This window comes from Daphnia pulicaria, chromosome 1, assembly GCF_021234035.1.
Source record: "Daphnia pulicaria isolate SC F1-1A chromosome 1, SC_F0-13Bv2, whole genome shotgun sequence".
Classification (NCBI taxonomy): Eukaryota; Metazoa; Arthropoda; class Branchiopoda; order Diplostraca; family Daphniidae; genus Daphnia; species Daphnia pulicaria.
This window is the reverse complement of record NC_060913.1, coordinates 36,260,196-36,279,102: the sequence shown is the minus strand read 5'-3', so window position 1 is coordinate 36,279,102 and position 18,907 is coordinate 36,260,196. Positions and strand designations below refer to the sequence as shown.

General features: G+C 41.8%; 23 non-coding genes and 1 pseudogene across 23 annotated transcripts; all 24 read left to right on the top strand.

Moving 5' to 3' along the window:
• Window positions 1-1,175: 1,175 nt before the first annotated feature.
• LOC124322302 lies at window positions 1,176-1,361 on the top strand. The gene has a single exon (XR_006914642.1). It is a non-coding gene; the product is annotated as a U2 spliceosomal RNA (small nuclear RNA).
• A 509-nt stretch (window positions 1,362-1,870) lies between these two features.
• LOC124322008 lies at window positions 1,871-2,034 on the top strand. Its single transcript, XR_006914366.1, has one exon. It is a non-coding gene; the product is annotated as a U1 spliceosomal RNA (small nuclear RNA).
• Window positions 2,035-2,226: 192 nt separating this feature from the next.
• Trnah-gug lies at window positions 2,227-2,316 on the top strand. The gene is given in 2 exon segments: window positions 2,227-2,263; window positions 2,282-2,316. It is a non-coding gene; the product is annotated as a tRNA-His (tRNA).
• A 404-nt stretch (window positions 2,317-2,720) lies between these two features.
• LOC124322639 lies at window positions 2,721-2,862 on the top strand. Its single transcript, XR_006914910.1, has one exon. It is a non-coding gene; the product is annotated as a U4 spliceosomal RNA (small nuclear RNA).
• Window positions 2,863-3,436: 574 nt separating this feature from the next.
• Window positions 3,437-3,559, top strand: LOC124322835. Its single transcript, XR_006915093.1, has one exon. It is a non-coding gene; the product is annotated as a U5 spliceosomal RNA (small nuclear RNA).
• A 203-nt stretch (window positions 3,560-3,762) lies between these two features.
• On the top strand, window positions 3,763-3,881 carry LOC124321844. Its single transcript, XR_006914298.1, has one exon. It is a non-coding gene; the product is annotated as a 5S ribosomal RNA (ribosomal RNA).
• Window positions 3,882-4,629: 748 nt separating this feature from the next.
• LOC124321831 lies at window positions 4,630-4,748 on the top strand. The gene has a single exon (XR_006914296.1). It is a non-coding gene; the product is annotated as a 5S ribosomal RNA (ribosomal RNA).
• A 754-nt stretch (window positions 4,749-5,502) lies between these two features.
• LOC124322435 lies at window positions 5,503-5,724 on the top strand. Its single transcript, XR_006914720.1, has one exon. It is a non-coding gene; the product is annotated as a small nucleolar RNA U3 (small nucleolar RNA).
• A 510-nt stretch (window positions 5,725-6,234) lies between these two features.
• On the top strand, window positions 6,235-6,415 carry LOC124322294 (annotated as a pseudogene).
• A 3,282-nt stretch (window positions 6,416-9,697) lies between these two features.
• LOC124322301 lies at window positions 9,698-9,883 on the top strand. Its single transcript, XR_006914641.1, has one exon. It is a non-coding gene; the product is annotated as a U2 spliceosomal RNA (small nuclear RNA).
• Window positions 9,884-10,392: 509 nt separating this feature from the next.
• On the top strand, window positions 10,393-10,556 carry LOC124322007. Its single transcript, XR_006914365.1, has one exon. It is a non-coding gene; the product is annotated as a U1 spliceosomal RNA (small nuclear RNA).
• Window positions 10,557-10,748: 192 nt separating this feature from the next.
• Window positions 10,749-10,838, top strand: Trnah-gug. The gene is given in 2 exon segments: window positions 10,749-10,785; window positions 10,804-10,838. It is a non-coding gene; the product is annotated as a tRNA-His (tRNA).
• A 404-nt stretch (window positions 10,839-11,242) lies between these two features.
• Window positions 11,243-11,384, top strand: LOC124322638. The gene has a single exon (XR_006914909.1). It is a non-coding gene; the product is annotated as a U4 spliceosomal RNA (small nuclear RNA).
• A 574-nt stretch (window positions 11,385-11,958) lies between these two features.
• LOC124322773 lies at window positions 11,959-12,081 on the top strand. Its single transcript, XR_006915035.1, has one exon. It is a non-coding gene; the product is annotated as a U5 spliceosomal RNA (small nuclear RNA).
• A 203-nt stretch (window positions 12,082-12,284) lies between these two features.
• LOC124321819 lies at window positions 12,285-12,403 on the top strand. The gene has a single exon (XR_006914295.1). It is a non-coding gene; the product is annotated as a 5S ribosomal RNA (ribosomal RNA).
• Window positions 12,404-13,151: 748 nt separating this feature from the next.
• On the top strand, window positions 13,152-13,270 carry LOC124321808. The gene has a single exon (XR_006914294.1). It is a non-coding gene; the product is annotated as a 5S ribosomal RNA (ribosomal RNA).
• Window positions 13,271-14,024: 754 nt separating this feature from the next.
• On the top strand, window positions 14,025-14,246 carry LOC124322434. The gene has a single exon (XR_006914719.1). It is a non-coding gene; the product is annotated as a small nucleolar RNA U3 (small nucleolar RNA).
• Window positions 14,247-14,756: 510 nt separating this feature from the next.
• Window positions 14,757-14,947, top strand: LOC124322293. The gene has a single exon (XR_006914636.1). It is a non-coding gene; the product is annotated as a U2 spliceosomal RNA (small nuclear RNA).
• Window positions 14,948-15,456: 509 nt separating this feature from the next.
• Window positions 15,457-15,620, top strand: LOC124322005. Its single transcript, XR_006914363.1, has one exon. It is a non-coding gene; the product is annotated as a U1 spliceosomal RNA (small nuclear RNA).
• Window positions 15,621-15,812: 192 nt separating this feature from the next.
• On the top strand, window positions 15,813-15,902 carry Trnah-gug. The gene is given in 2 exon segments: window positions 15,813-15,849; window positions 15,868-15,902. It is a non-coding gene; the product is annotated as a tRNA-His (tRNA).
• Window positions 15,903-16,306: 404 nt separating this feature from the next.
• On the top strand, window positions 16,307-16,448 carry LOC124322637. The gene has a single exon (XR_006914908.1). It is a non-coding gene; the product is annotated as a U4 spliceosomal RNA (small nuclear RNA).
• A 574-nt stretch (window positions 16,449-17,022) lies between these two features.
• On the top strand, window positions 17,023-17,145 carry LOC124322834. Its single transcript, XR_006915092.1, has one exon. It is a non-coding gene; the product is annotated as a U5 spliceosomal RNA (small nuclear RNA).
• A 203-nt stretch (window positions 17,146-17,348) lies between these two features.
• On the top strand, window positions 17,349-17,467 carry LOC124321796. Its single transcript, XR_006914293.1, has one exon. It is a non-coding gene; the product is annotated as a 5S ribosomal RNA (ribosomal RNA).
• Window positions 17,468-18,215: 748 nt separating this feature from the next.
• LOC124321784 lies at window positions 18,216-18,334 on the top strand. Its single transcript, XR_006914291.1, has one exon. It is a non-coding gene; the product is annotated as a 5S ribosomal RNA (ribosomal RNA).
• Window positions 18,335-18,907: the final 573 nt, after the last annotated feature.

The window sequence follows — 18,907 nt, the reverse complement described above, 5'->3', positions numbered from 1 at the left end:
GACCCTGGCAAGAGCACTGCAACTCCTAGATAGCAAAGACAAGAACGTCAGTGAAGTGGCAATGGCACAACTAGAAGAAACCATCAAATTGGGATACGGCAGGAACGAGGTCCCCTTTCCACTTCCTATTAACGAGTACTTGGCAGGTTCCATGGAAAAGGGACTTGGAGCAATCAGACATGGAGGAGCATCGATGAACCTTTGGACCCGCGCAAGGAAGGCCTCGGGCTGTTTGAAGAGGATAAGGATTGATGTATCCGGCGAAGAGTACAGCAAAGTTATCGCCGATGACATCTCCACAATCTCCATCAAGGCAGTCAGAGGACTCCGGACCGCGATGAGGCAAAGGTGGACCAGCAGACTCCTGTCAGCTCAACAAGGAAAGACGGCAACCGGATTAGCTCTTGACATGGCCAAGGAGAACGCAGGTCTCTTATCATGCCGAACGCCACTGTCCTTCCAGGAATGGCACTTTCTCCACAAGGCTAGACTAGGGATACTGCCAGTCCGAGGTGGCCCAGGATCAAAGTCGACAGTCAAAACCTGTCGACTAGGTTGTACGAAGCTGGAAACCACAGACCATGTTGTTTGTGGGTGCCAGGTAAACTCCGCTCTTTCTATTAATCGTCATAATTCTATCTTAGGACTGATAGCGGAGGAAACGGAGAAACTTGGCCACACCGTCTCCGTCAACCTCGCCGTGGACAACTCCGGACTCAGACCAGACCTGGTGGTCACTTCCACCAACCCTCCCATCATCATCGACGTCACGGTTCCACTCAGCAGCGCGGATGGACTCGAGAAGGCACAGGCAAGGAAAATTGAAAAGTACAAACACCTTGGTGTGGTACTCCCTCTCGTGGTTGGTTCACTAGGGTCCTGGCTCCCAAGCAACGATGAGATATGTCTTGCCCTGGGATTCTCGGGTAGAAAATGGCAGAGCCTCAAGAAGAAGATGAAACTACTGGCCATCCAAGGAACAACCCAAATCATAGCCAAACACCTGGCATACCAGACCGAAGCAAGCGATCCCGAACCCGAAGAAGAAGAAGCAGAAGAGGGCGCAAGTCCTCCCTCTTCCTCAAACTAAGGGTTTTTTAACGTAGCGTTGACACGTCGTCTCGCGAACTTTTTCCCTTCAAACTCAATTAAAATAAATCATTGTATATATGTTTATTCCCAGTCCTTTGGAAAATACAATGCATAAAATCTGTTCTTATCAGCTTAATATCTGATACGGGTTCAAATGGACCCCAGAATATTAAACTGATTTTTGGCATACGGTGGGAATACAGTGCTTGCACTGCTCCCGCCACGGGTTGACCCGGTATTGCAGTACCTCCGGGATCGGCTCACCCTCTATGAGGGAGAACATATTGAATAAAACAGAAATTGTCTTAGCACCGTATAATAAAAGACCATGTATAATTGCAAAACTGTCATGTAGACATGTTTGTAATTTTTTCTAATTGTATTTTTTTCGTAATATCAAGAAAAGCATAAAAAAATACGTACTTGATTGTGTTAACTAATTAGTACTGTTCATCTTTCGATGTGATGTTTTTTTTTAAAATATGAAGATGCGTGTATTTTCATATGAAAAGTCGATTTTCTTATTTTCTTATTTGCCAATTGGACGACCAAATGAAAAAAAACAAGCAATTTGTTTCTTGAAAAGTATTTGCAAAGATCAAGACCATGAAATAAATACTGAGCTTTATTTACTATATTTTGCTCGAGTTCGTAATTCAAGTCGATGAAAGAAAGTGGGTGGTATTCTCTAAACGTCAGTCAAATACTTGAACACTCTTTGTCAATATTGTTCTGCTGTATACAAAGTATTAAACAAAGTGAAAAAGCATCCACAATCATACTTACCTGGCTCAGAGGCAACCATGATCACCAAGGTGGTTCCTCCAGGGCGAGGCCTTTCCATTGCACTAAGGATGGGCTGACCCTTGCGATTAATCCAAATGTGATTAACTCGGGAGTACAATTTTTGGTAGTGGGGGACTGCGTTCGCGCCGTTCCCTGAACACACTATAAATGTAAGAAAAATTCTTGTCATCTGCCGGAAGTTGAACTAAATCTGGTCCCGTTAGTAAACGGTAGGGTTGACCGCTTGGGAATACGCGAAGCATCAGATTTTCTTTCTGGGAAGAAACAACAAAGTAATGAAATTCATGTTTAGCTACTTTAATATAAATCATCATGGCCAATGGATTGGCCGTGATCGTCTAGTGGTTAGGACCCTACGTTGTGGTACCTACTAGATATGAATCCGTAGTAACCCAGGTTCGAATCCTGGTCACGGCACTGAAAACTGATTTTTCACGTCAACACGCAGATTAACTATAAATTTTGTTTGGTTGGAAAGTAATGCTCGCTCACTTCAATAGTTCATAATGTGAAAAACAATTTGGAATGAAAACCTGAAATTCCCCCTCCCTTTTTTTGTGTGTGCAGGAAGTTGTTGAAATGTATGGAAGAAAAATACACATTTACAGAATTTCAAGTATTTGACCCGATATTAAGACAAAAATTATTTCATGTATGTAATGAACTGTCCCCTGTTGGTATTAGTCCAATGGGAGATGGAAATTAAAATTTGCCTAGGGTAATCTAAATGAATATTTCTGAACGAAATTGTTGGTCCAACACGTCCAAGCAGAACGAATTCAGCAAATGCTTAAGTAGACTTGCTTTTCTGATTATAATTTAGCTTTGCGCAGTGGCAATATCATAACCAATGAGGGTCTCCCGAGGTGTGATTATTGCTAGTTGAAAACTTTAACCAATACCCCGCCACGATGAAGTGAAATAATCTTTGTCGTCGGCAATTTTTGATAGCTCCATCAGGAGCATTTCAGCGTACAAGAAAAAAAAAATTACAGTCAGTTAGAAAAATTGGAGTGTTGCATAGTGTGTTTATAACATTAAACGGTGAAAGTGAAATCGTATAAGTGATTTTTGTTTCCATTTAGTTGGTATTGCACGTCAGACAAGGCTGATTAATTCGTTCGCTGAAGGCCATTAATATCAGTCAGTTGGAACATTGTGAACACGGGGAAAATATTTGAAAAGGTGATTCCAAATGACAAGGTGAAAAGATTCCACCATGTTTAAAGGGGAAGTTCAATAAATTGTTAACCGCTGTAGGGTGAATGTCGGGGTAAACATCTGATCCCACCACCTACGTGTTGGGCTTGTACCATAAAGATCGTTCATTTTTTTCAAAAATAACACTGCGCACAACTGTTTCGTTCAAAAACATGTTAACGAGCTTTATACATGATATTTACTTTAAAATAACTGTACCCATTGATAAAGAATTGCACAAGGATTTTGATATGTAAACGCATGTTTCGAAAAAAAACCTTACAAGCGCACTTCAAAATTTTGAAATGAATATAAATACAAGGCATACCACTGTTATTTACTCTGGTTTCTAATCAATACCCGGATAAATCTTTCGCCTTTTACTAAAGATTTCCGTGGTTAGGAGCATTGATGAGTCTATATGACTTATTTTTTTAACGCCCGGTCTTCTGATTGGGCACTTTGAATAAATGAAAAATTAAAAACGTCTGTATGCGGAAACAAAGATATTCTACTACTACATACTGACAACATTTGTAAAATGACAAACTGATAGTTTTTCGGTGGTTTTGGTAAGATTAGTGTGTATTTCAAAAAGATAAATCTCAAGCACAAGTAATAGATTAGAGGCGAATATGGTCGGGTAATTGCGTCTAGTTTAATGTCAACGGCCATACCACATAGAACTCACCCGGTCTCGTCAGCTCCCGGAAGTTAAGCTATGTCGGGTCCCGTTAGTACTTGGATGGGTGACCGCTTGGGAATACGGGATGCTGTTGGCATGGAATTATTTTATTTTTGTGAATCCAATTGAATTGAAGTGCTTCCCAAGATGGGTGATACTACATGGACTACAATGTATTATTTTGGCATTAGTTGAAAATGGAAGGAACGTATTTTTTACTGGATATTGCCTACTAGACGTCCTCCAACCTCTTTGTTGCTGAAAGATATTTGAAACGCCGTGCGCGAAGCGCACGGCACAGCCGAGAGGCTACTAGACGTCCTCCAACCTCTTTGTTGCTGAAAGATATTTGAAACGCCGTGCGCGAAGCGCACGGCACAGCCGAGAGGCTTGTACGTTGGTGGTTTCTTCGGGCAGCTCTATCTAATCTCTCTGGCTCTGAGATCCTTATGCAACGCAAGCTAAGTAAAGCGCGAAGCGCACGGCACAGCCGAGAGGCTTGTACGTTGGTGGTTTCTTCGGGCAGCTCTATCTAATCTCTCTGACTCTGAGATCCTTATGCAACGCAAGCTAAGTAAGGGAAGCAATCGTTAGCCTTATGACACTTGGATTGTTGGCTCATTGATCGGACATCCCCGGAACGAGAAAATTAAAAATGACAGTTAGCCAAAAATAGTGGCGTTTGGAAATATTATCAAATTTTATATTCGGTTGTCCATTGACAAATGTACTTATATGTCCTCGTTTGTTTGGCTAAGGTTGGTGTGTATTTCGAACAGAAAGTAAGCAAGCATTAGAACTAGATTTAGAGGCGAATATGGTCGGGTAATGGCGACTGAATTGATGTCAACGGCCATACCACATAGAACTCACCCGGTCTCGTCAGCTCCCGGAAGTTAAGCTATGTCGGGTCCCGTTAGTACTTGGATGGGTGACCGCTTGGGAATACGGGATGCTGTTGGCATGGTGTAATTTTATTTTTGCTCCCCAAGTTAGATGAGACATGGAATATAATGTATTCTTTAGGTATTAGTTGAAAAGGGTATTGCTGGGACTTTGATTAATGATACCATATATTGTAGAACGCATGTTTGTTTGATCTCGGTAGTTTTAACGACAAAAAAAAAGATAGAGGTTTGGCTATTTTGTTGAGGCTGTTGCATGACGCCCACTCACTGGCACGATCCCACTACTGCCGAACACGGGAACTTTTGGCTGCTAGGTTTCCCTCCTGACCCACTACGCTCCTCCTTAGCTAACCTGCACCTACTAGATTCCTCTAGCAGATCCATGCTGATGTCAAGCTTAGTGCGGGCACCTGATCAACATGCGGTATCACGAAACAGGGCTCCTAAACTCAAGCCATCCACTCTACCAAGCCTCCCCGAAGCAGGATTATAGGTGCACGCCAAACACCCAGCTGATAAATGGGCTCTCAATCGATAATACATTACTGTAATAAATTGATTTGATGAGCACGCGGATTCTTTATTGTGTCCAAAATTGGTCTCGTCACTTGTTCTATAACTATTAAAGAGCTTCTCGGTGTTTCAATAAATGAACAAAATGCAAGACCTGACAATGTATGTACTGTGTGCGTCAAGTATTGCAAATCTCAATTTAATATTCCGAAATATCGATCTATGCACTGTAATTTACGCCAAAGCTCATTGATCGTACAAACCTTATTTAGAGTTCTGCAAAATAACATTGCATTTAAGATCATACTTCACAGGATCATTTCTGTAGTATATCTTGACTTGTTTCCCACCAGAAACTTGTCTCCTTTCAACCCACGATGACGAGTTAAGACGCTGGTTTCTGAGCGTGAAACAGGCTGTGAGTGTAGCTGTCTCGACAGCATCAAACACAGTCATTGAGGACCGTTTCCGTTAAATCCATGTGAAATAGCGGAAGGAAACTAGCGTGTTCAGAGTGGTTGAGATGATAAAACAAATTTAAATTCTTGAAAATCTAAAGAGATAAATCTTAATAATAATTCCAGGTATTCGTGTCCTTAAATCATCTGCTTGTATGGCAAAATAAATTGTGAAAGTGAGGTTGGTCAATTTGAGGATGTGTCATGACTTTATGATCGTATTGCATTCTTTTAGTTATTGTTATTTAATCATGATTAATTATCGTTCAGAGCTTTTGTCGTCAGGTGGCGTGGCAAAGCCATATTCTGAAAAAAAAGGACCTAGTGTGATAACGAGAGTAAAATTTGCAACGCCTTCAGCGTAAATTGTATCTCCCTTAATACAGTATGAGCATAATAAAACAAATGAAAATGAACTTTATAAGCATCAAGTGGTCGCGTCTGGAAAAATGAACAACTCAATATTTTATAGCATTTCTTGAATGTTTTGAGTGATATGAGTATTCTTCGTACACCACCGGAAATGTGTTGAACCTCAGTGGTTATTTTGGGCAGTAATCCTTGTAACATTATCGCTTCTCGGCCTTTTGGCTAAGATCAAAGTGTAGTATCTGTTCTTATCAGCTTAATATCTGATACGGGTTCAAATGGACCCCAGAATATTAAACTGATTTTTGGCATCGCTCTCGGCCTTTTGGCTAAGATCAAAGTAGTCCCTCCTAACATTTCTAATAGAGAGTTTTTCAGAATTATCAATCTTGAACTGTCAACCACCTCTTGTCACACCCCAATTGTTGCTTCGAGACGCAATACTCCGAACAACACAGAAGGAGAGGGGACCTCACCCGTCCCCTCCTCTTCCTCTCCAGCTTCTCCAGTTTCATCTTCTTCTTCTTCTTCTGCATCAAACACCTCCAAAGACTTGTCCACTCAACGCTCGAGTCCTTCTACTCCAAACATAATCTCAGAAAACAGTGAATCCCTTGACTCATCAATTTCCTCTTTCAATTCTCCGTCTTCATCAAAATCTTCCAACAACAATGATTCCTCTTACGAGTCTCCAGCCTCATCTCCCAGCCAGCTTGGTAGATTGGTAGCTCCCGGTGACGCGGTGTGTCCACTAGAGGCGTTTAGGAGTGTTTGGGGTGTTAGGATAGAGGCTTGCAACACGGTACAGTGCCTCGACTCCACCCTCACTAAGTGCAGTGCCGAGTGGCTAAAACTTTCTGCCACACCGGAAGACTCGACCTCTTCTCAGAAACGACCGCCCCCTCCAAAGAAGCCACCAGACGCCCACCGAAAGCGAAGCCAAAACCGCCAGCAACAAAGAATCAGAAGATCCAAACAAACCCAAAACGACCAAAAGAGCAAAATTCAACGTCTATTTTCTTTGTATCCCCGCAGGGCTGTCAGGAAAATTCTCGAAGAAGAATCAACTGGATATTCTGGAACAAAAGAAACAGCGACTGCATTTTTGAAAAAAACCTACTGTCAGCCAGCTCCTTCTCAGGAGCAAGTGGAGTCAGCCCGTGCTCAATTCGACCACTGTGATTGGAAACAGACGACCGATGACGACATCAGGCTACTCTCAGCTCCCCCCAGTCTTAGCGAAATCAAGCTTAAACTCGGTAAAGCTGCTAACACTGCTCCAGGAAGGGATGGCCTTGAATATCACCACCTCCGGTCTCTTGACGGTAATGGCGAGCTCCTAGCAACCATTTACCAGGCGGTGTGGTCTCTGGGTATCCCAGCCTGCTGGAAAACATCTCGAACCGTCCCTATCTTCAAGAAAGGAGATCCCTCTGATTATGGGAACTTCAGGCCAATATCCTTACTACCAACCATGTACAAGATATTTTCGGGTATAATATCGTCCAGGATAATGGCCACCGCCACGAGACTAGGATGGATTTCTCCAGAACAAAAGGGATTCCTTCCAGGAGTTAGGGGTATCCAAGAGCACACCCACATACTCCACACTGTGATTGAGCAGGCGAAACAGTCAAAAAGGAAGCTGGTGATTGCTTGGCTCGATCTCACCAACGCATTCGGATCAATACCTCATCCGATACTGAACAGCCTGTTCGAAAGCCTTCCGATACCAGACGAACTTCGCCGCATTCTGACCGATATCTACTCAAACAACATCATGGACTTTGCCGTCGGACAAGACTCAGTTCAAATCCATCCAACAGCCGGAGTGCGACAAGGAGATCCATTAAGCAGCGTCGTCTTCAATCTGGCGGCAGAACCGATCATCAGGACAGTAAAATCAAACAACAACGGGTTCGCAGTCTACCAGTCAAGAGTGTCCACTTCGTCCTACGCAGACGACATTGCCATCGCAGGATCTTCAGTCAGCGAAATCCAGGGAACTCTCAATGCCACCGAGAACACGGCAACCTCACTCGGCTTGAGATTTAATCCTAAAAAATGCACGTCACTCACACTCATTAACGGCAAATCTTCTGTAGATAACCCACTGAAACTTGGAGACTCCCAAATAAGGGCCCTAGCCGAGGACGAACAGGAAAACTATCTAGGGACTCCAATAGGCTCACGACTAACCTTCCGACCCACCACGTCACTTCTCGGAAATTTGATAAAGATTGGCGACTCCGGTTTGGCTCCCTGGCAAAAGCTGGAAGTGTACAGAAGTGTACTACTCCCATCACTTTCCCACCACCTCGCATCGGGAAGAGTCGAGAAAAGATCCCTCTACGACCTGGACGTCGCCTGCAGAGATTTTCTTCGCAAGGTAGCCTGTGTCCCTATGTCCGCTAACACTGCTTTTTTCTACTCAGATCGCCGCGTGGGAGGACTTGGAGTTCTCCCCCTCACAGACGAGGCTGACATTTGGACCCTGGCAAGAGCACTGCAACTCCTAGATAGCAAAGACAAGAACGTCAGTGAAGTGGCAATGGCACAACTAGAAGAAACCATCAAATTGGGATACGGCAGGAACGAGGTCCCCTTTCCACTTCCTATTAACGAGTACTTGGCAGGTTCCATGGAAAAGGGACTTGGAGCAATCAGACATGGAGGAGCATCGATGAACCTTTGGACCCGCGCAAGGAAGGCCTCGGGCTGTTTGAAGAGGATAAGGATTGATGTATCCGGCGAAGAGTACAGCAAAGTTATCGCCGATGACATCTCCACAATCTCCATCAAGGCAGTCAGAGGACTCCGGACCGCGATGAGGCAAAGGTGGACCAGCAGACTCCTGTCAGCTCAACAAGGAAAGACGGCAACCGGATTAGCTCTTGACATGGCCAAGGAGAACGCAGGTCTCTTATCATGCCGAACGCCACTGTCCTTCCAGGAATGGCACTTTCTCCACAAGGCTAGACTAGGGATACTGCCAGTCCGAGGTGGCCCAGGATCAAAGTCGACAGTCAAAACCTGTCGACTAGGTTGTACGAAGCTGGAAACCACAGACCATGTTGTTTGTGGGTGCCAGGTAAACTCCGCTCTTTCTATTAATCGTCATAATTCTATCTTAGGACTGATAGCGGAGGAAACGGAGAAACTTGGCCACACCGTCTCCGTCAACCTCGCCGTGGACAACTCCGGACTCAGACCAGACCTGGTGGTCACTTCCACCAACCCTCCCATCATCATCGACGTCACGGTTCCACTCAGCAGCGCGGATGGACTCGAGAAGGCACAGGCAAGGAAAATTGAAAAGTACAAACACCTTGGTGTGGTACTCCCTCTCGTGGTTGGTTCACTAGGGTCCTGGCTCCCAAGCAACGATGAGATATGTCTTGCCCTGGGATTCTCGGGTAGAAAATGGCAGAGCCTCAAGAAGAAGATGAAACTACTGGCCATCCAAGGAACAACCCAAATCATAGCCAAACACCTGGCATACCAGACCGAAGCAAGCGATCCCGAACCCGAAGAAGAAGAAGCAGAAGAGGGCGCAAGTCCTCCCTCTTCCTCAAACTAAGGGTTTTTTAACGTAGCGTTGACACGTCGTCTCGCGAACTTTTTCCCTTCAAACTCAATTAAAATAAATCATTGTATATATGTTTATTCCCAGTCCTTTGGAAAATACAATGCATAAAATCTGTTCTTATCAGCTTAATATCTGATACGGGTTCAAATGGACCCCAGAATATTAAACTGATTTTTGGCATACGGTGGGAATACAGTGCTTGCACTGCTCCCGCCACGGGTTGACCCGGTATTGCAGTACCTCCGGGATCGGCTCACCCTCTATGAGGGAGAACATATTGAATAAAACAGAAATTGTCTTAGCACCGTATAATAAAAGACCATGTATAATTGCAAAACTGTCATGTAGACATGTTTGTAATTTTTTCTAATTGTATTTTTTTCGTAATATCAAGAAAAGCATAAAAAAATACGTACTTGATTGTGTTAACTAATTAGTACTGTTCATCTTTCGATGTGATGTTTTTTTTTTAAATATGAAGATGCGTGTATTTTCATATGAAAAGTCGATTTTCTTATTTTCTTATTTGCCAATTGGACGACCAAATGAAAAAAAACAAGCAATTTGTTTCTTGAAAAGTATTTGCAAAGATCAAGACCATGAAATAAATACTGAGCTTTATTTACTATATTTTGCTCGAGTTCGTAATTCAAGTCGATGAAAGAAAGTGGGTGGTATTCTCTAAACGTCAGTCAAATACTTGAACACTCTTTGTCAATATTGTTCTGCTGTATACAAAGTATTAAACAAAGTGAAAAAGCATCCACAATCATACTTACCTGGCTCAGAGGCAACCATGATCACCAAGGTGGTTCCTCCAGGGCGAGGCCTTTCCATTGCACTAAGGATGGGCTGACCCTTGCGATTAATCCAAATGTGATTAACTCGGGAGTACAATTTTTGGTAGTGGGGGACTGCGTTCGCGCCGTTCCCTGAACACACTATAAATGTAAGAAAAATTCTTGTCATCTGCCGGAAGTTGAACTAAATCTGGTCCCGTTAGTAAACGGTAGGGTTGACCGCTTGGGAATACGCGAAGCATCAGATTTTCTTTCTGGGAAGAAACAACAAAGTAATGAAATTCATGTTTAGCTACTTTAATATAAATCATCATGGCCAATGGATTGGCCGTGATCGTCTAGTGGTTAGGACCCTACGTTGTGGTACCTACTAGATATGAATCCGTAGTAACCCAGGTTCGAATCCTGGTCACGGCACTGAAAACTGATTTTTCACGTCAACACGCAGATTAACTATAAATTTTGTTTGGTTGGAAAGTAATGCTCGCTCACTTCAATAGTTCATAATGTGAAAAACAATTTGGAATGAAAACCTGAAATTCCCCCTCCCTTTTTTTGTGTGTGCAGGAAGTTGTTGAAATGTATGGAAGAAAAATACACATTTACAGAATTTCAAGTATTTGACCCGATATTAAGACAAAAATTATTTCATGTATGTAATGAACTGTCCCCTGTTGGTATTAGTCCAATGGGAGATGGAAATTAAAATTTGCCTAGGGTAATCTAAATGAATATTTCTGAACGAAATTGTTGGTCCAACACGTCCAAGCAGAACGAATTCAGCAAATGCTTAAGTAGACTTGCTTTTCTGATTATAATTTAGCTTTGCGCAGTGGCAATATCATAACCAATGAGGGTCTCCCGAGGTGTGATTATTGCTAGTTGAAAACTTTAACCAATACCCCGCCACGATGAAGTGAAATAATCTTTGTCGTCGGCAATTTTTGATAGCTCCATCAGGAGCATTTCAGCGTACAAGAAAAAAAAAATTACAGTCAGTTAGAAAAATTGGAGTGTTGCATAGTGTGTTTATAACATTAAACGGTGAAAGTGAAATCGTATAAGTGATTTTTGTTTCCATTTAGTTGGTATTGCACGTCAGACAAGGCTGATTAATTCGTTCGCTGAAGGCCATTAATATCAGTCAGTTGGAACATTGTGAACACGGGGAAAATATTTGAAAAGGTGATTCCAAATGACAAGGTGAAAAGATTCCACCATGTTTAAAGGGGAAGTTCAATAAATTGTTAACCGCTGTAGGGTGAATGTCGGGGTAAACATCTGATCCCACCACCTACGTGTTGGGCTTGTACCATAAAGATCGTTCATTTTTTTCAAAAATAACACTGCGCACAACTGTTTCGTTCAAAAACATGTTAACGAGCTTTATACATGATATTTACTTTAAAATAACTGTACCCATTGATAAAGAATTGCACAAGGATTTTGATATGTAAACGCATGTTTCGAAAAAAAACCTTACAAGCGCACTTCAAAATTTTGAAATGAATATAAATACAAGGCATACCACTGTTATTTACTCTGGTTTCTAATCAATATCCGGATAAATCTTTCGCCTTTTACTAAAGATTTCCGTGGTTAGGAGCATTGATGAGTCTATATGACTTATTTTTTTAACGCCCGGTCTTCTGATTGGGCACTTTGAATAAATGAAAAATTAAAAACGTCTGTATGCGGAAACAAAGATATTCTACTACTACATACTGACAACATTTGTAAAATGACAAACTGATAGTTTTTCGGTGGTTTTGGTAAGATTAGTGTGTATTTCAAAAAGATAAATCTCAAGCACAAGTAATAGATTAGAGGCGAATATGGTCGGGTAATTGCGTCTAGTTTAATGTCAACGGCCATACCACATAGAACTCACCCGGTCTCGTCAGCTCCCGGAAGTTAAGCTATGTCGGGTCCCGTTAGTACTTGGATGGGTGACCGCTTGGGAATACGGGATGCTGTTGGCATGGAATTATTTTATTTTTGTGAATCCAATTGAATTGAAGTGCTTCCCAAGATGGGTGATACTACATGGACTACAATGTATTATTTTGGCATTAGTTGAAAATGGAAGGAACGTATTTTTTACTGGATATTGCCTACTAGACGTCCTCCAACCTCTTTGTTGCTGAAAGATATTTGAAACGCCGTGCGCGAAGCGCACGGCACAGCCGAGAGGCTACTAGACGTCCTCCAACCTCTTTGTTGCTGAAAGATATTTGAAACGCCGTGCGCGAAGCGCACGGCACAGCCGAGAGGCTTGTACGTTGGTGGTTTCTTCGGGCAGCTCTATCTAATCTCTCTGGCTCTGAGATCCTTATGCAACGCAAGCTAAGTAAAGCGCGAAGCGCACGGCACAGCCGAGAGGCTTGTACGTTGGTGGTTTCTTCGGGCAGCTCTATCTAATCTCTCTGACTCTGAGATCCTTATGCAACGCAAGCTAAGTAAGGGAAGCAATCGTTAGCCTTATGACACTTGGATTGTTGGCTCATTGATCGGACATCCCCGGAACGAGAAAATTAAAAATGACAGTTAGCCAAAAATAGTGGCGTTTGGAAATATTATCAAATTTTATATTCGGTTGTCCATTGACAAATGTACTTATATGTCCTCGTTTGTTTGGCTAAGGTTGGTGTGTATTTCGAACAGAAAGTAAGCAAGCATTAGAACTAGATTTAGAGGCGAATATGGTCGGGTAATGGCGACTGAATTGATGTCAACGGCCATACCACATAGAACTCACCCGGTCTCGTCAGCTCCCGGAAGTTAAGCTATGTCGGGTCCCGTTAGTACTTGGATGGGTGACCGCTTGGGAATACGGGATGCTGTTGGCATGGTGTAATTTTATTTTTGCTCCCCAAGTTAGATGAGACATGGAATATAATGTATTCTTTAGGTATTAGTTGAAAAGGGTATTGCTGGGACTTTGATTAATGATACCATATATTGTAGAACGCATGTTTGTTTGATCTCGGTAGTTTTAACGACAAAAAAAAAGATAGAGGTTTGGCTATTTTGTTGAGGCTGTTGCATGACGCCCACTCACTGGCACGATCCCACTACTGCCGAACACGGGAACTTTTGGCTGCTAGGTTTCCCTCCTGACCCACTACGCTCCTCCTTAGCTAACCTGCACCTACTAGATTCCTCTAGCAGATCCATGCTGATGTCAAGCTTAGTGCGGGCACCTGATCAACATGCGGTATCACGAAACAGGGCTCCTAAACTCAAGCCATCCACTCTACCAAGCCTCCCCGAAGCAGGATTATAGGTGCACGCCAAACACCCAGCTGATAAATGGGCTCTCAATCGATAATACATTACTGTAATAAATTGATTTGATGAGCACGCGGATTCTTTATTGTGTCCAAAATTGGTCTCGTCACTTGTTCTATAACTATTAAAGAGCTTCTCGGTGTTTCAATAAATGAACAAAATGCAAGACCTGACAATGTATGTACTGTGTGCGTCAAGTATTGCAAATCTCAATTTAATATTCCGAAATATCGATCTATGCACTGTAATTTACGCCAAAGCTCATTGATCGTACAAACCTTATTTAGAGTTCTGCAAAATAACATTGCATTTAAGATCATACTTCACAGGATCATTTCTGTAGTATATCTTGACTTGTTTCCCACCAGAAACTTGTCTCCTTTCAACCCACGATGACGAGTTAAGACGCTGGTTTCTGAGCGTGAAACAGGCTGTGAGTGTAGCTGTCTCGACAGCATCAAACACAGTCATTGAGGACCGTTTCCGTTAAATCCATGTGAAATAGCGGAAGGAAACTAGCGTGTTCAGAGTGGTTGAGATGATAAAACAAATTTAAATTCTTGAAAATCTAAAGAGATAAATCTTAATAATAATTCCAGGTATTCGTGTCCTTAAATCATCTGCTTGTATGGCAAAATAAATTGTGAAAGTGAGGTTGGTCAATTTGAGGATGTGTCATGACTTTATGATCGTATTGCATTCTTTTAGTTATTGTTATTTAATCATGATTAATTATCGTTCAGAGCTTTTGTCGTCAGGTGGCGTGGCAAAGCCATATTCTGAAAAAAAAGGACCTAGTGTGATAACGAGAGTAAAATTTGCAACGCCTTCAGCGTAAATTGTATCTCCCTTAATACAGTATGAGCATAATAAAACAAATGAAAATGAACTTTATAAGCATCAAGTGGTCGCGTCTGGAAAAATGAACAACTCAATATTTTATAGCATTTCTTGAATGTTTTGAGTGATATGAGTATTCTTCGTACACCACCGGAAATGTGTTGAACCTCAGTGGTTATTTTGGGCAGTAATCCTTGTAACATTATCGCTTCTCGGCCTTTTGGCTAAGATCAAAGTGTAGTATCTGTTCTTATCAAATTAATATCTGATACGGGTTCAAATGGACCCCAGAATATTAAACTGATTTTTGGCATACGGTGGGAATACAGTGCTTGCACTGCTCCCGCCACGGGTTGACCCGGTATTGCAGTACCTCCGGGATCGGCTCACCCTCTATGAGGGAGAACATATTGAATAAAACAGAAATTGTCTTAGCACCGTATAATAAAAGACCATGTATAATTGCAAAACTGTCATGTAGACATGTTTGTAATTTTTTCTAATTGTATTTTTTTCGTAATATCAAGAAAAGCATAAAAAAATACGTACTTGATTGTGTTAACTAATTAGTACTGTTCATCTTTCGATGTGATGTTTTTTTTTAAAATATGAAGATGCGTGTATTTTCATATGAAAAGTCGATTTTCTTATTTTCTTATTTGCCAATTGGACGACCAAATGAAAAAAAACAAGCAATTTGTTTCTTGAAAAGTATTTGCAAAGATCAAGACCATGAAATAAATACTGAGCTTTATTTACTATATTTTGCTCGAGTTCGTAATTCAAGTCGATGAAAGAAAGTGGGTGGTATTCTCTAAACGTCAGTCAAATACTTGAACACTCTTTGTCAATATTGTTCTGCTGTATACAAAGTATTAAACAAAGTGAAAAAGCATCCACAATCATACTTACCTGGCTCAGAGGCAACCATGATCACCAAGGTGGTTCCTCCAGGGCGAGGCCTTTCCATTGCACTAAGGATGGGCTGACCCTTGCGATTAATCCAAATGTGATTAACTCGGGAGTACAATTTTTGGTAGTGGGGGACTGCGTTCGCGCCGTTCCCTGAACACACTATAAATGTAAGAAAAATTCTTGTCATCTGCCGGAAGTTGAACTAAATCTGGTCCCGTTAGTAAACGGTAGGGTTGACCGCTTGGGAATACGCGAAGCATCAGATTTTCTTTCTGGGAAGAAACAACAAAGTAATGAAATTCATGTTTAGCTACTTTAATATAAATCATCATGGCCAATGGATTGGCCGTGATCGTCTAGTGGTTAGGACCCTACGTTGTGGTACCTACTAGATATGAATCCGTAGTAACCCAGGTTCGAATCCTGGTCACGGCACTGAAAACTGATTTTTCACGTCAACACGCAGATTAACTATAAATTTTGTTTGGTTGGAAAGTAATGCTCGCTCACTTCAATAGTTCATAATGTGAAAAACAATTTGGAATGAAAACCTGAAATTCCCCCTCCCTTTTTTTGTGTGTGCAGGAAGTTGTTGAAATGTATGGAAGAAAAATACACATTTACAGAATTTCAAGTATTTGACCCGATATTAAGACAAAAATTATTTCATGTATGTAATGAACTGTCCCCTGTTGGTATTAGTCCAATGGGAGATGGAAATTAAAATTTGCCTAGGGTAATCTAAATGAATATTTCTGAACGAAATTGTTGGTCCAACACGTCCAAGCAGAACGAATTCAGCAAATGCTTAAGTAGACTTGCTTTTCTGATTATAATTTAGCTTTGCGCAGTGGCAATATCATAACCAATGAGGGTCTCCCGAGGTGTGATTATTGCTAGTTGAAAACTTTAACCAATACCCCGCCACGATGAAGTGAAATAATCTTTGTCGTCGGCAATTTTTGATAGCTCCATCAGGAGCATTTCAGCGTACAAGAAAAAAAAAATTACAGTCAGTTAGAAAAATTGGAGTGTTGCATAGTGTGTTTATAACATTAAACGGTGAAAGTGAAATCGTATAAGTGATTTTTGTTTCCATTTAGTTGGTATTGCACGTCAGACAAGGCTGATTAATTCGTTCGCTGAAGGCCATTAATATCAGTCAGTTGGAACATTGTGAACACGGGGAAAATATTTGAAAAGGTGATTCCAAATGACAAGGTGAAAAGATTCCACCATGTTTAAAGGGGAAGTTCAATAAATTGTTAACCGCTGTAGGGTGAATGTCGGGGTAAACATCTGATCCCACCACCTACGTGTTGGGCTTGTACCATAAAGATCGTTCATTTTTTTCAAAAATAACACTGCGCACAACTGTTTCGTTCAAAAACATGTTAACGAGCTTTATACATGATATTTACTTTAAAATAACTGTACCCATTGATAAAGAATTGCACAAGGATTTTGATATGTAAACGCATGTTTCGAAAAAAAACCTTACAAGCGCACTTCAAAATTTTGAAATGAATATAAATACAAGGCATACCACTGTTATTTACTCTGGTTTCTAATCAATACCCGGATAAATCTTTCGCCTTTTACTAAAGATTTCCGTGGTTAGGAGCATTGATGAGTCTATATGACTTATTTTTTTAACGCCCGGTCTTCTGATTGGGCACTTTGAATAAATGAAAAATTAAAAACGTCTGTATGCGGAAACAAAGATATTCTACTACTACATACTGACAACATTTGTAAAATGACAAACTGATAGTTTTTCGGTGGTTTTGGTAAGATTAGTGTGTATTTCAAAAAGATAAATCTCAAGCACAAGTAATAGATTAGAGGCGAATATGGTCGGGTAATTGCGTCTAGTTTAATGTCAACGGCCATACCACATAGAACTCACCCGGTCTCGTCAGCTCCCGGAAGTTAAGCTATGTCGGGTCCCGTTAGTACTTGGATGGGTGACCGCTTGGGAATACGGGATGCTGTTGGCATGGAATTATTTTATTTTTGTGAATCCAATTGAATTGAAGTGCTTCCCAAGATGGGTGATACTACATGGACTACAATGTATTATTTTGGCATTAGTTGAAAATGGAAGGAACGTATTTTTTACTGGATATTGCCTACTAGACGTCCTCCAACCTCTTTGTTGCTGAAAGATATTTGAAACGCCGTGCGCGAAGCGCACGGCACAGCCGAGAGGCTACTAGACGTCCTCCAACCTCTTTGTTGCTGAAAGATATTTGAAACGCCGTGCGCGAAGCGCACGGCACAGCCGAGAGGCTTGTACGTTGGTGGTTTCTTCGGGCAGCTCTATCTAATCTCTCTGGCTCTGAGATCCTTATGCAACGCAAGCTAAGTAAAGCGCGAAGCGCACGGCACAGCCGAGAGGCTTGTACGTTGGTGGTTTCTTCGGGCAGCTCTATCTAATCTCTCTGACTCTGAGATCCTTATGCAACGCAAGCTAAGTAAGGGAAGCAATCGTTAGCCTTATGACACTTGGATTGTTGGCTCATTGATCGGACATCCCCGGAACGAGAAAATTAAAAATGACAGTTAGCCAAAAATAGTGGCGTTTGGAAATATTATCAAATTTTATATTCGGTTGTCCATTGACAAATGTACTTATATGTCCTCGTTTGTTTGGCTAAGGTTGGTGTGTATTTCGAACAGAAAGTAAGCAAGCATTAGAACTAGATTTAGAGGCGAATATGGTCGGGTAATGGCGACTGAATTGATGTCAACGGCCATACCACATAGAACTCACCCGGTCTCGTCAGCTCCCGGAAGTTAAGCTATGTCGGGTCCCGTTAGTACTTGGATGGGTGACCGCTTGGGAATACGGGATGCTGTTGGCATGGTGTAATTTTATTTTTGCTCCCCAAGTTAGATGAGACATGGAATATAATGTATTCTTTAGGTATTAGTTGAAAAGGGTATTGCTGGGACTTTGATTAATGATACCATATATTGTAGAACGCATGTTTGTTTGATCTCGGTAGTTTTAACGACAAAAAAAAAGATAGAGGTTTGGCTATTTTGTTGAGGCTGTTGCATGACGCCCACTCACTGGCACGATCCCACTACTGCCGAACACGGGAACTTTTGGCTGCTAGGTTTCCCTCCTGACCCACTACGCTCCTCCTTAGCTAACCTGCACCTACTAGATTCCTCTAGCAGATCCATGCTGATGTCAAGCTTAGTGCGGGCACCTGATCAACATGCGGTATCACGAAACAGGGCTCCTAAACTCAAGCCATCCACTCTACCAAGCCTCCCCGAAGCAGGATTATAGGTGCACGCCAAACACCCAGCTGATAAATGGGCTCTCAATCGATAATACATTACTGTAATAAATTGATTTGATGAGCACGCGGATTCTTTATTGTGTCCAAAATTGGTCTCGTCACTTGTTCTATAACTATTAAAGA